At 39.3% G+C, this 15,252-nt stretch overlaps 1 pseudogene; it reads left to right on the top strand.

Moving 5' to 3' along the window:
- The first annotated feature begins 7,671 nt into the window (after positions 1-7,671).
- Positions 7,672-15,252, top strand: part of LOC140861339 (cyclin-dependent kinase F-4-like) — a 58,084-nt pseudogene continuing 50,503 nt past the window's right edge.

The following is a 15,252-nucleotide window of genomic DNA, read 5'->3' as shown; positions in this document are numbered from 1 at the left end:
TGTAATGGAATTTGGCTTGTCTTTGCAAGATCACTTACCTTTCGTCGAGTTTGCATATAATAATAGTTATCACCGCAGCATTGGCATGGAACCTTCGAGGCACTATATGGGCGACGATGTCGTTCTCCACTATTTTGGGATGAGGTTGGAGAGCGACAGGTCAAAGGGCCAGAGCTGGTGCAATAGGTTGCAGATAAGGAGGACTTGATCAAGCGTAGGATCAAAGCTGCCCAGGATCGACAAGAGAGTTATGCCAATACTCAACGCAGGCCATTGCAGTTTGAGCCTAGATAACATATTTTTATACTAGTATCACCTTTTCGAAAGGTGATGAGATTTGGAAAGAAAGGTAAGTTGTCGCCCAAGTACATTGGACCATTCCAGATCATGGAAAGGATAGGAAATATAGCCAATCATTTGGCGTTACTGCCATATCTCTCTAGTGTTCATGACGTATTCCACATGTCACTGCATCGACAATATATAGATGACAAGACACATGTGATACATCCGACTGATGTTCAACTAGACTTTCATACATGGAACGACCACTCTGGATCCTTGACAAGAAAGACAAAGTACTCTGGAACAAGCGCCTACCATTGGTCATGGTCCCATGGCTGCCAGGGGTACGAAGAGGCAACTTGAGAACTTGAAAGTCGTATGCGGATAGAATATCCTGAGTTGTTTGATGCATATCCTATAGATATGTATGGATATAATGTAAATATGTATGATATCATTTGATTAATAAAGAATTATTTTAAGATCTCTTGATTTGTTACACAGACTTAAATTTCGAGGACGAAATTTCTTAAGTTGGGGAGAATATAGTAACCCGTACCTTGTATTAAGTTCATTAAATATTAAACATGATTAAGAATTAATAATTAAACAAATTAATAAATTAAATGGAATTAAAATATGAATTATGGACTTTGGAACCACCGGAAATTTCGGAAGATCCGAACCATAGTTGGGAAGCACCAAACAGGACCCTTGTTAAGTTCAGAAAAAAGGCATTTTAGAAGATACAAACTGAGTTCAGAAGGTCCGAACGTGTGATTGTGATCATTAAATGAGGCCCTCGGATGACCTATCTATAGGTAGAGTTCGAAAGCTCCAAACCTAGTTCAAAAGCTCCAAACTGCGCATGCTTGCCACGTTCCAAACTGCTCTGATACAAAACTCCGATATCTACTTCGGAACTACCTAAACATGTTCAATTGTTCAAAAAATTATTGATGGATTCCCAATTGGATTTAGGAAGATGGAAATCGGATTCAGAACAATCGAAAATGGTTCCGATGGCTTCAAGTTATTGGACAGATCGGAAGCTCCGAAGAGCAGTTTGGAATCTTTGAAGAGCAGTTTGGAAGCAGCGATGTACTTTGGAGGCAGAGGGTGAGCTCATAAGCTCCTAACTCATGATCGGAAGGTCTGATCTCCTTTGGATAATAAATTATGGGTTTTCTGATTGGTGAATTTACTCGAGAGAGTTCGGAATCTCCGAACCCCAATTCGGAAGGTCCGAACACCCAGTGTGTTGTCCAATCAGGGACACACGTTCTGTGAGGACCTCGGTTTTAAACATCTAATCGAGAACAAATAATTCAAAAAGAATCAAAATCCAAGGAATAAAAAAAAAATTAAAAGAGAAGTGTCTCGCTCGAGCCGCAACAAGTTGCGCTCGAGTGAGCATAACTCTGCCCGACAAACATAAAGATGCTCGCTCGAGCGGCAACATCTTGCGCTCGAGCGAGACAAAGTCTATCTCAAAAATAACATATCACTCGCTCGAGCGGCAAGAAGTTGCGCTCGAGCGAGACCAAGTCTGTCTCAAAAACAAGAAATTAACCTCTGAACCCATTTACAACATCAAATCCAATCCACAAGAGTTTAGCTTCAAAAGTTGATACAACATCATACAATCTCGAGAACTACTCAAAATACAAGATTCTAGGATATCCAAATTGAACATAATTTCTTAGCAAGTACAAGTCTAAGCATGCTTCGATAAGTTATACAACTTATAAATATAAACGAGTTCGACACGCTATTCGACTCTAAACCGACGCCTCACGTCTATCATTCCTTCCCGAGCTAATCATGACGTGTCTGACCAGCTTCTGCCTCACTTGTTACCAAGCACACATACAAAGCAAAGCAACAGTCGGATAACTCCGGTGAGAATAAATACCAGTAAAAGCAGCATAACATGCAATAACAAATAATATATCAAAATCATGATATACATCAATAATATTTGACAATAATTAAAGATGAAATGCATGTCTTTAAAAATCGGAATTATCAAATCGGATAATCAATGGAATCGTGTTTCTTCTGTTGGGATCCCGAGGACAAGATCTCGTAACAAACCCACATGCGCTCCCAATCGGGGTGGTGTCACGTATCTCAATCTCCTAGAATTTGGTGCAACTATAAAGAGTATTCAGACGCTAAGAGTAACTCGACATCCCAGGCCACTCAAATATAGTTCCCAAAACATCTAATTCAAAACTAGGCGACTCAGCCCTCTCAAATCAAGAATATAGGTCCAATAAGAATGCAATTATGAAACAAAAAATGCATTCAACTGAAATCATGTACTTCAAGACATATAAAAATCATATAAGAGCATATAATCAATCAATTCTTCAAATTCTCATTCAGATCAAATAATCATGCAAGTATGTGATTTCAGGAAACTCGAGATTCAAATATATTCGAGTATTCATCCCTTTTCAATTCGATGTCAGCTTATACCTTTTTCTCGATCAAAGGTGCTCCAAAATCTGGTGATCAATATCAATAGACTTATATCAAAATCTATCCAATCAAAATCAAATAGTTCAAAGTAAAACTCATTACCGATCTTGATCAACTCTATATCGATTCGACTTTTGAATAATCTAAGCTCACCATCCCTAAAACAAATCTGAAAGGAGATGCATATGAACTCAAGATCAATCATTTAAACTCAATTCAATATCAAGACTCTCTCAATCTTTCAAAACTCACAATTCTCAAATCGACGGCATAACGGCTAATATACGTCCCACCGAAAATCAACAAACAACATCAAAACTATCAAATACAACTCATATCCTCTTCATAACATCAAAATCTCATCAAGAACACATCAAAATCATAAATCTCAGAATTTGACAAATTCGAATAAACTTTCAAAATTCATAACAAATTCATACGCTGATCTTTTTCCGATCCGATTAAATATACTATCCCGGCTATTCCAATCACATGGATTTGCTATTCAAATTTGTTATTTGTTGAATACACTGAAGGCCAACGTGGTTATGGATGAGCCACTAGCATCTGCCAAAGTGATGAATGGAGCATTCATCAGTGGATTCATCAAAAGTAATATTGATGATCCAACTCAACACCCAAAGAAGAGTCAAGTAGCAAAGTCTCAAACTCTAGTTGCACAACCGAAGGTTGGAACAAAGCTAAAGGGAATAGTCAAAAGAAAACTGATCATGATTGAATCCGATCAAGAATAAAATTCAGATCAAACACCATTAATCACTGCATTTTTCAAACAATGAACAACATAAAAGACTGCCGCAACTGTTGATGTCTTTGCAAAAGCTGCCGTAGTTGAATCACTAAAGCCAACTGGTGCTGAACCAGACCGCAAGAGGATTTCATCTAAAAGGCTCTAGTTGATCAAGCACATCAATGAGCCCCTTAGACCAGAACCTGCCCCTGACAGAATTTTTTATTTTTCAATTAATAAGAATTGTTGAAGAAAATGTTGTTACCATGGATTCTGGATTACCTGAACTTAAAGACAAAGGCAAAGAACCGATGGAAGCCAGTCCAAAGAGAAAAACACCAGTTCAAACTGCCATCGATCTAACTGTCTCATTGTAGACAAGGCTGTAGCAAAGAGAATGGATCTATTTGATGAGTGGGTGAAGTAAATGACTATCACTCATTTCTCTACATTCATTGAAGAAAAGTCACTCAGAAGAGTAGCCAATTTAGAAGATATAATGCTCGAGTGGGTGGAGACCCAGAGGGTATCCAAGACTCTTGTCCGACGCAGTTTCATTCTTCAACAACTTAGGGAGAGTCTACTTCGCTAAATGATTCAGAGAAAAAGAGACATTTTTGTGCCTACTGCACCAACAGCTCAAGATGATTCTGCTATCATATCTCAACTGAAATAGGATGCTCATCATATTTCAGCAGCTATCCAATTGATGAGAGACGAGTTCAAACTGCCATAATTAAAAATAGGTGAACATCTTGACTCTGTCTATGATGAAGGAGAAATTATGCTCAAAGAGAATGAAGAAGTTGTTTCTGATTCTGAGTGACACTGAATCTGATGAAGAGACACAAATGAACACTGCTGATGAGCCTAATACTTCCGTCAAGTCAACATCTCCATCCAAGGCTCCTCCAACTCCTCCATCCGTCACCATAATGTTTTACCTGAACCAATATTTTATTAACCCGCAGAAGGAAGTACATCAACTGTCGATGTCTCCTCAAAGGTTGTTGTTCCTATTTTGATCATTCCTACTGCAATCATCAAAGCTGAGATTCCTTTACCTGAAGTGCCTCTAACTTCTGTGGATGAGGTGGTCAAATAATTTAACTAATTAGAGATTCCTAATAGTCTGATTGACCACGTGGAAACTCACATGGGATCGGAAACCCTTATCCCTGAACCTAGAAGACTCTTGGCAGAAGGCTCTCCATCTATTTCAACCAAACAGACGGTCACCTCAACACTTATCCAGTGGCCAATTCTAGAAATGGAAAGGGATCCATCCCTAGTTCTCGAAAACAAAGAACCATCTCCAACTGCTCATTCTTCTCCAGAAGCTCATCAACAACAAAACCAATTAGAAGGACCTTCATCCTCTCTTCCTACAGGGCAGGAACAAGAAGTTGCGTGTGAACTTTCGTTTCCAGTATTTTCGAAGGAAGATGCCTTAGATTGTTTCACCATATAAGCTCTTTCTACCTCTTCTATGTTTTTGTACGACAGGTGGACAACACCTTATGTCCGTTAACTTAAAAACATGCTTCTACCCATGTGTCATAAATACCTGGTTCACGTCCAACAAAGAACATATGTTTTCCCTATATTGTACGAAAAAACACAAAACATTTTAATATTGTATTAATAAAAATTAATTACAGACAATTACAACTTAAAATAAAACAACTCACCATTGTGAGATATTGAGAAACTACGTTTTTAAATTTCTTTCAAAATATTCAATGAACCTTCATAAGAATCAAGATAATAATATATTCATAGTTTTAATTTAAAAAGCAAGATGATAGTATATCCATTTATCCAACGAATCCCAAGAAAATATGTCCTAGTTTTACTTCTCCATGTTGTACATTAATGAATTTTTAGCTCTTCAAACAATTTTTTAGCACACTTCAATGGTGGATCTTGGCCAGAAGCAGAAAAAATGTAGATATCCAACATGTCTGCTAAGAAAAAAAAAAAATCTTATTTTCACTGTAATGGAGAGGACAACAGAATGGGTTGATGTCCTCTTTTACTTTAATTGACTTGTCACGTACCCCTTATGAAACCACACTAATGTATTCGTGAGAAACATGTGTCGCATGTAGGGATGCAAACGAACCGAGCCAGTTCGAGAGCTCTACGTGCCCGCTCGTTAAACATTTGATTCGTATTCGAACTTATCGAACTCGAGTCGAATTCGAACATGTTCGAACTTTTTTTCGAGCCGAGCTCGAGCCAAAATTATTCTGTTCGATAGTTCGCAAGCCTTAATATTTAATTAATAATATAATTATTTAAAATATATATATACATTTCGAACCTTTTCGAACATTTCGAGCTTTTCGAACCATAATATCCAAGCAATAGTTCACGAATAGGTTCGAATGTTTCAAGCCGAACTCGAACTTCATTTCGAGCCGAGCTCGAGCCAAAATATTTGAAATTATTGAGCTTCGAATCGAGCTCGAACTTGAATATACTCTTATCGAGCCGAATTCGAGCATTAAAATTTTACCATTATTCGGCTCGATTCAATTCGTTTGCACCCCTACTCGAATGCATATGGACAAAATAATTGAGATGAAACCACCACAAAATTTCATTTAAAATTCAAAAACCCAAAATTTCGAAATAATCCTTAATTGTCCAAAACTCAGTTAGCATTTAAACACCCAAATTTTTGAAATAAGCCCTATTCTCAAAAACTCAGGAAAACTTTAAATGTGTGTCAATACCTTGGGAAAAAGCACGAAGGAGACCGATGGCCGTGGATGACGTATTGCGTCGATGCTCGGCGAAGATTTGGAGGAGGAGTAATGGTGTACAAGAATTTCGTGAGCGATATCCTTGTATGCAAGATTTTCGTGAGCGACTACTAAAACCTCCTAATGGGTTTTAGTGATTCAATTTTTTAAAATCACTAATAGTACCCACTGGTGGATTTTATTGATCGCTCACGAAATTTCTGCACACTAGATGCGTGATATTAAAACTATATATATACATATACACTCTAGTGTATGGAATTGTATGATCAAAACAATATATATATAAGCACAAATTTCAAATGTCTAAATATGATAATTGCATCAAAACCATCTATAAAAAATAAAAAAAACGAAATACATATTATATAAAATTATTAATATTTTTTACTTCGTGTTTTCAATAAATAATGAAATACTTTCCTATCAAATGTGATAAATATGTCTGAATTTTTATAACATAGGAGTGAAATTAATGTGTTTGATTTTTCAACAATAAAATATTTGTTAATTAGTCTATTAATATTTTTTATAAACTCTTTATGACGTTTAGACTTTTAACAATAGTAGTTGGTACAATTAGGCCTTAAATCCTTATGGTGTCACAGATTTTGATAAATTTTAAACATCAACGAAAAATTCATGTCTGGTGATAAATGAAATTCATGTGTCATTAATTAGATTTTTCATGGACACTAGGATTGATAATGATTGCTAACAAATGAAGTACACTCACGAAATTATCATATCACATATAAAAATAATATATATACATAAAATTTTTTAAAATTTGAATTAATTAAAAAAATCTTATAAAAATAATTCTTAAAGAAGTTAATTTTGAAATAATCCCTAAATATTTTTACACCACCAAAAATATAGATAGAAAAAAGAACTAATTTACACGGAGACGGCATTAGCAGCATATGCACGTCTCTTACGTTTTAAATGATAACGGCCATTTTCTATAATTCAAAGCTAAGCAAAAAGCGAATAGTATACGTCAAGTAACAACAATTGTCATTTTATATAATCCATTTCGGACAAGGATAAGTACATTCAAATTGTTAAAAATTCAGTCACTATCTCTTAATTACTTAGGGATTAGGTGGCCAGCAAAATGGGTTAGATCTGTTGGGTTGGCCCGCTCCGCTATACAAAATTGGTGGGTTGGGTTGGGTTGGCAGTTTCCCAACCTGACTAAAAGGTGGGCAGACCCATACCGTCCCGCCTAATGGTGGGTTGTGGTGGCACGCACCGCTTCTAAAAACAACTACATATATTTCTCACGTTGCGCAAAAAAAACTACAAAATAAATATTTGGTGGTCCTTAGTTCAGATCAATAAACACTTTTGTTCATTGAATTTCGATCCACAATGGAAAGGTAATTTGATATTTATATAGTTGACTTTTTATTTTATTTTTTATATTTCTCAATATGATCATGTCCATCGATCGATGTTACGTCGCAGATACAAAGTTATCAAGGAAATCGGCAGCGGTTCGTATGAAACTGTTTTGAAGGCTGTTGTATGCAATTATCTGGTGAAATGGTACGTACGTACCTCCCAAAGTATCAAAATCGATTACGTTTCTTGTTCTTTCTTTGCATCTGATCATCTGATCACCATCAAACTAGGTACAGATTGCTATCAAGAAGCTGAAAACAAGATATCGTTCGTGGGAATCGCGAATGAACCTCCGAGAAGTCGAGGTTTGTTTAATTTGTTTGTTTTCATTGGATTTCAAGATTTTGTTCGAGGAGTCGACGATTCACTATTGGTTGAATTTCTTGATGCACAGACGCTGCGAGCAATGAACCATTCAAGTATAATAAAACTCAAACCAAGTTATTATGGAAAACGGTGACTTGTACTTTGTTTTTGAATACATGGTACATACTTGCATTATAATTCCCTATTATCGCTTGGTTTAATTTCTTGATGATCTTGTACTTAATTTGTTTCCCGCTGGAAATATTTCAGGAATGCGATCTATTCCAAGTAATGAAGAACCGCTGAAACGTACCATTTTCCAAAGCAGAAGTGAGGGCGTGGTGCTTCCAAATATTTGAAGGTCTTGCACACATGCATAATCGTCACTACAACAAAAACGATGAAAGACTACGGTGAAAAAACGTAATTAACTGGGGATGTAAAACCGATGTTAAAAGCCATGTAGTTAAAAATGCGTTCATAGACAACAGTGAAAAACCGTAGTCTTTTGTCGTAAAAAACAACGGTTTTAAACCGTAGTTTTTTGTCATTAAAGACAACGGTTTTAAATCGTTGTATTTTATAGTATAAAACAACGGTTTTTATTCGTTGTTTATTAAATCAAATCCATAAAAACCAATCATAGCAAGAACATGTAGGTCTACAAATATTTATTACACTATGAAAAAAACTTGCATAATCTGTTAAATCATATATTCATAACTTGGACAGTCATCGGTTTAGATTACAAACAATGAGATGTTCAGAACAAATCATCCACACCACAAAACAGTGGATGAAACTTCAAAAGTGTAGAGGAAAATTTACATTTTATATGCCTTGATGTAGATACTTCCTCCAGAGCCACCTCCACCTCTGTGGTCCACATCTCCTCCATCATCCAAAACACTGCCATTGATCTCCAAGAAAGTAGCCACAACAATGGCCACCCTCCCACCTCCACCGCCCCATAGTCAACTTCCCTGCTGGTGGTCCCACCTCTACTCACATAACTTAGTGGTTTCACAAAGCTTGACCAAGAATAAGCATCACCACCCCAAACGTCTTCCGCCAGCTTGCTCTTATCCCTCATACAGGCCGCACCTCTATCTCCATGCCCTCCTCCCGCTCCATCCGTTCCCTGTGGAGTCAGCTAAAGAAACAACAGCCACTACAGCAGCTTCAGCCTAGGCTGGCTTGGAGCAAACAAAAGCCAACATGCAAGAGAAGGTTCTCTAACACAATATTATTATTAGCATGTGTTGGGATGTAATTTATCTCATTTTCTGTTGTTCAACCGGAAAGAAGTAGGAGGCTCGCGGCTGATCAATCATCATGATCTGCATACAAGCCTGATGTTAGAATAGAAAACAAAAATTCAAGAAAAGAAACTAACTAGTCTCATCAAAGGACAAATTAAACCGTAAATGAAGCAGAGAAAAAAAATCCAGTTAACAGTGAGATTCTATGGCAGATGCTTGGGAGAAAGAAGAGAAGACAAGCTTGACCAGATAAACCTCAACTATATATTCTTCAATGGGATTTCCAAATGGCGAAGCTCAACCCGATTAATGCTTAGAATCAAGAAATAAATGCTATTATATTGGTGCCAAATCAAACTGACCAATCTTATAATCTGGTGTCATCGAGAGCTGTTATCGTTAAGAGCAGTTTCACCTACTTGTCTTTGAGCTACAAGAAAGCAAGAGCAAAAAATCAGCTTTCTTCTCAGCAATGTGTAGTGCTTAACTATATTGGTGCCAAAGGTTTCAAATGTTTACCATCACAAACACCTATTAAATGTCTCAAGTGTTGATCATCATTTGTTGTCTCTTCCACTAATTTCTCGACCAGGGTTCCTCTTTGCAAACAAGTAATAAATATTGATGAAGGTAAAATGCATATAACACTAAGTATAACAGTTTATTTGATACAACTTAAGAGTTTGTCACCTCTGGATCATCCAAGAGTTTAAGAATGCGGCCAGATTCCGAATTCAGCAGATCTCTAACATTCTCATTATAGATTTCTTGGCCCGATATTTTTACTTTGAAGTTTCGCTCTGGATTCTGTTCAGTAACCAAATTTCAAGAGGTTAGAATAATAACAGTAACCACAAAAATAAGGTGTTACAGGTTTGTCAATGAGAATCTACTTCCAGGATAACATTTTGTATCTTTTTTAAAATAGAAATGGATGTGAAATATGAAAACACACAGAAAATCTTCCGCTTATCAATCAAGACTCGATATGAAGAGCTAAAGAAGAAATTGGAGCAATGGTCAAATTTGAGAAAGCATTTAGATGTCATTTATCTAATGTTGTGATAAATGAACCTTTCAGTTAACTTTATTCTGATGGACATAAACTCTGTTAAGAAAGCATAAACACTCACAGATTTTATATGTTTATGCATCATGACTCAAAAGGCTTGTCACTCGCTCACTTCTAACTCTAGTATATGTGATGGTAGGAAAAATATTAAGAACATGCGCAACAGGAGAAGAAAATTTTAATGACGCTTACATTCACTATATGCATGTATATATCTTTAACAGCTTTCTCCTTAATTCCTTTCATTGTATAAGTTTTCCCACGGCTTGTTTGCCCATATGAAAATATAGTTTCTGCACAAAAGCAAGTGAAAAATCTGAGTATTTTAAGAAGGAAACGAGATGATACATGTATTAGTTCATAGTAACTGAATTGACTAACCATTAATACCCATGAGAGCAGATAAAGCAACAGTTTTAACGCCATCCTCATACACTGATTCGGTTGAACAGTCAGGTCCAAATACTTTATCTGAAACGAATGTAAAATTTTCCGATTGACTTCCTAATCCAAAGTATTGCCATACTTTATCTGAAACAAAGAGCTCAGAGGACCGCACCAGTGCAAAAAGTGTAGCAAGAATAGAGCTACACGTGGTCTTCCCAACACCAAATTAATCAAACATTAAGGCTCTTAATCTTAATAATAGATTAAGAGATTGTAAAAAAATTTAAACTAGAAAGCTTTAAACTGCATTCATAATCGAAGCAAAGTCGAGCTGGGACATAAATTTAGAAAACTCGCCGGAGAAGGGCTGGTCACGAAATGGAAATGACTGGAAGAGAGTAAATGTGAGACCTTGGTTCTAAACAACTAATCTCGGATAAAACAACAATTAAGCATACAAGATCCAAGACTAAAATTAATAGAGAAATTTTTTTTTACAAAAAAAAATTCCGCATCGAGCGCGCCCTCCTGCATCAAACACTGCCGGAAGAAAATAGAAGTGCCGCGCTTGATCGCATGAACTCGTGCGATCGAGCGTGCCACTCCTGCGCTCTCTACTGCCTCAACAATTTTAAGGACCGCGCTCGATCCGCTGAACTCATGCAATCGAGCGCGCCTCTGCCCAAAAAATTTCCAAAAAAGTGAACAAGTTCCAAACTCCACTACCACAATCCAAATACAATCTCAAGGCTTGAAATCCAAGTCCATCAACATGCAACATCAATATTCAAAATCGACTAATCGATATAACAAGATTCAACAACGGTTAAAGTCTAGAATTGCTCTCAAACATAAACTATATTGGCATGCTTTTCCATTCTAAGCCGAAGTCCCACTTCTATGCCTCAACCTTGATGTAGTAGCCCGTACCCTAATTGAGTAATTAAAGGAATTAATCATAATTACTTGGGTAGAGTTCGGAAGCTCCGAAGGTGAGATCGGAAGCTCCGATCAGGATCGGAAGCTCCGAACAGGATCGGAAGCTCCGATCATTATTACGTCAGGCATGACGTGTGGTGAGATCAGAAGCTCCGATCAGGATCGGAAGCTCCGATCACCCCTATCCAGAGTCAACAAGTGATATTTTGACACGTGGCAGATCAGGATCTTCGGAAGCTCCGATGGCAGGATCGGACGTTCCGATCGAGGTTCGGACGTTCCGATCAAGGATCGGAAGTTTCGATCGTTGTCTATAAATAGAAGGCCGAGGCTTCACTTTCATTTGCCAATTCCGAGTTCTCCTTTCCATTCTAGTCCTCTTGGAGCTGTTCTAGTCTTCTTAGCCTTGGTCCGGAGGTCGGCGAGGCATTCGGTAGTCGTAGCGGAGTTGTGCCCAAGTTCTGGAGGCATCGACATCAAAGGGCTAACGACGGACGAAGGTATAGCTTTTGCTTCCTATAAATATTTAGGAGTATGCAATAGCTTAGTTAAGGCTTTTAGAGCACTTTAATGATAGTAGTATCTTTTGGCAGTGTAGAGCAGACTATAGGCGTGGACCTAGAGTTGGTAGAGCTTGCTCTGTTTTGAGGTACGAAAGTACTGTTCGAGATATCCTGACTGAGTATGCATGTATTATGTGACTGCATGATTTATATGCCATGATATTATGCTGCATTCATTTGCATCTTGCTGTATCTCTTTCGAGATGTCTGTTAGTAGGGTTGTACCCTATCCTATTAGTGGATGGACTTCCATCGATTTGGGTCCGGCGTATCCACGGTTATCTCGGTATGGGAGCCACCTCCTGAAGCGACGGCACAGCGTGCTACATACCAGGGCCCGGTCTGTCTCTGTTATCTGATCCTTGACCTTGAGTCTATAGGGAGTTCACTTTGCATGCATGTATACTCATACTCTTGCACTGAGCGTTTTATGCTCACGTCTCGTACTCTGTATTTTCTGGACACCCTATTCCATGGGGCAGGTTTGCGATTGGACGAGGAGGGTGGATCCAGGAGGGGCTAGTCAGTGGTTGGCCAGCTGGAGCTTCGTTTAGGTTTTATTACTGTTGTTTGGGTTTATACAGCTATTCAATTTGGTTGTATATTATTGGATACATTACAGATTCCTTTACTTGGGATTGTATAATGTTTATGGTTTCCGCAGTTTTATTCTGATATCTGTTTAATTAAGTTAATTGCATGCATAAGTTCTGTTTAGTAGGGGATCCGGGTAAGGGTCACTACATTTATGGTATCAGAGCATGCAAAAGAATTCTTGGGATTTAGTCTCATCTTGAGGTATTTTTGTAGATGTCAAATCATGACGACCAGAGTTCTCATGGCAGTGTTGGTGGGCGTTGGGGTGATGCCGACCGGGAGCCTCATCGAGAACGGCGTCATCGTCATCATGACGACGAGCGTTTCACTGTGCATCGATTCTTAGCTATGGGTCCTAAGCCCTTAGTTGGAGGTGAGTCTCCGGAGGATGCGGAGAACTGGTTAGACCGCATGGAGACGACTTTTTAGACTTTCCAAAGCACCGAGGAGCAGAAGGTGGAGACCCTTGGCTATCTTCTGGATGGGCGTGCGCGCAGGTGGTGGAGGTTTACTTCTGCACCTTTTGTTGTGGCGAGAGGAGTGGCCACCTGGGCCGAGTTCCGCACAGCTTTCCAAAAGCGGTATTTTCCTCCTGCACTCCGTCAGTCGAAGGCAGGCGAGCTACTGAGTCTGCGACAGGGAGCCATGTCTATCGATGAGTATCAGCAGAGGTTCTTTGATCTGATATCCTATTGCCCCGAGATTGCTGATAGCTCAGAGATGAAGTATAATCTGTTCCTTCAAGGTCTTAACCCTGAGATCCATGACCGTGTGACGGTTGGCAACGACATGTCCTACGAGGGTTTGGTGAGCCGTTGTCACCAGGCGGAGGACAGCATACGGCGGAACAGGTCTTTCCCTCAGTCGAGGCCTGCTAGTTCTTTGGGTCCCCATGCCCAAACTTTCAAGAAGTCTGGATCTTCTTCTTCCTCTGGTTATAGAGGTGTTGTTCGTTTTGGTAAGAAGGACAAGTTTGATCACTGTGGGAAGAACCATCCATCCGACAAGTGCCGTAGAGCTTCTGGAGCTTGTTTCCGTTGTGGAGAGACTGGTCATATCCGGAGGGATTGTCCACTGTCTGGGGGAGGCGGTTTTGGATCTGGTTCAGGATCGGGTTCTCAGGCCACCGTACAGCAGAGGTCGCAGGGACAGTCTGCTGGGAGTTCTCATTTGAGGCCACGAGCTTCTGGCCAGGTGTTTGCCCTGAGACATGATCAGGCTGTGGAGGAGAATGAGAAAGTCATCGCAGGTACATTTCTGCTCTATGGTATACCTGCTCTTGTACTTATTGACACTGGTGCATCTCATTCCTTCATTTCTGCACGTTTTGTTAAGAGGCATAAGTTACCATGCATTGCACTAGACGTAGTGATGTCTGTTTCTACTCCGATGGGCCAATCTGCTTTGGCTAAGCGTCTAGTGATGGGTTGCCCTTTAGAGTTCGAAGGGAACATGCTGTTAGCGAATCTCATGGTCCTGGCGATGGACGACTTTGATTGAATTCTGGGAATAGATATGTTGACTACCTATCGAGCTTCAGTGGACTGCTATCAGAGATTAGTACGCTTTCATCCGAAGGGGAGTGAGAGCTGGTTTTTCTATGGTAAGGGAGCGCGACCCCCGATGCCTTTGGTATCAGCTTTGAGAGCCTGTCGAGCTCTAGAGTCTGGCGGGGAAGGCTACCTTATCTATGCAGTTGATTTGTCCGCTGAAAGTATTGGGATAGAGAGTATTCCTGTTGTGGATGAATTTCCAGATGTATTTCCTGATGAGATTCCGGGTTTTCCTCTTGCTAGGGAAGTCGAGTTTGGCATAGAGTTGATGCCGGGTACTTCGCCTATTTCTCGAGCACCGTATCGTCTGGCTCCGTCAGAGATGCGTGAGTTGAAGAATCAGCTACAAGATCTTTTAGACAAGGGGTACATTCGTCCTAGTGTATCTCCTTGGGAAGCTCCTGTTCTCTTCGTGAAGAAGAAGGATGGGTCGATTCGGCTGTGCATTGACTATCGGCAGCTGAATCGAGTCACTGTGAAGAACAAGTATCCGTTGCCTCGTATTGATGACTTGTTTGATCAGCTGCAGGGCACGTCAGTTTACTCCAAGATTGACTTGAGATCTGGGTATCATCAGTTGAGAGTCCGTGATCAGGATGTAGCCAAGACTGCATTCCGTACTCGCTATGGGCATTACGAGTTCCTAGTGATGCCATTTGGTTTGACTAATGCGCCGACTATATTCATGGATTTGATGAACCGCGTCTTCAGGGAGTATTTGGACAAGTTTGTCGTGGTCTTCATTGACGACATCTTGGTGTATTCGCGTAATACGGAAGAGCATGTTTCTCACTTGCGGTTGGTACTACAGACTCTTCGAGATGAGCAGTTGTACGCTAAGCTGAGCAAGTGTGAGTTCTGGATGGATA

This window comes from Henckelia pumila, chromosome 4 (assembly GCF_033568475.1).
Source record: "Henckelia pumila isolate YLH828 chromosome 4, ASM3356847v2, whole genome shotgun sequence".
Classification (NCBI taxonomy): Eukaryota; Viridiplantae; Streptophyta; class Magnoliopsida; order Lamiales; family Gesneriaceae; genus Henckelia; species Henckelia pumila.
Note: the sequence above shows the minus strand (reverse complement) of the source record. Positions and strands in the feature narration are given on the sequence as shown.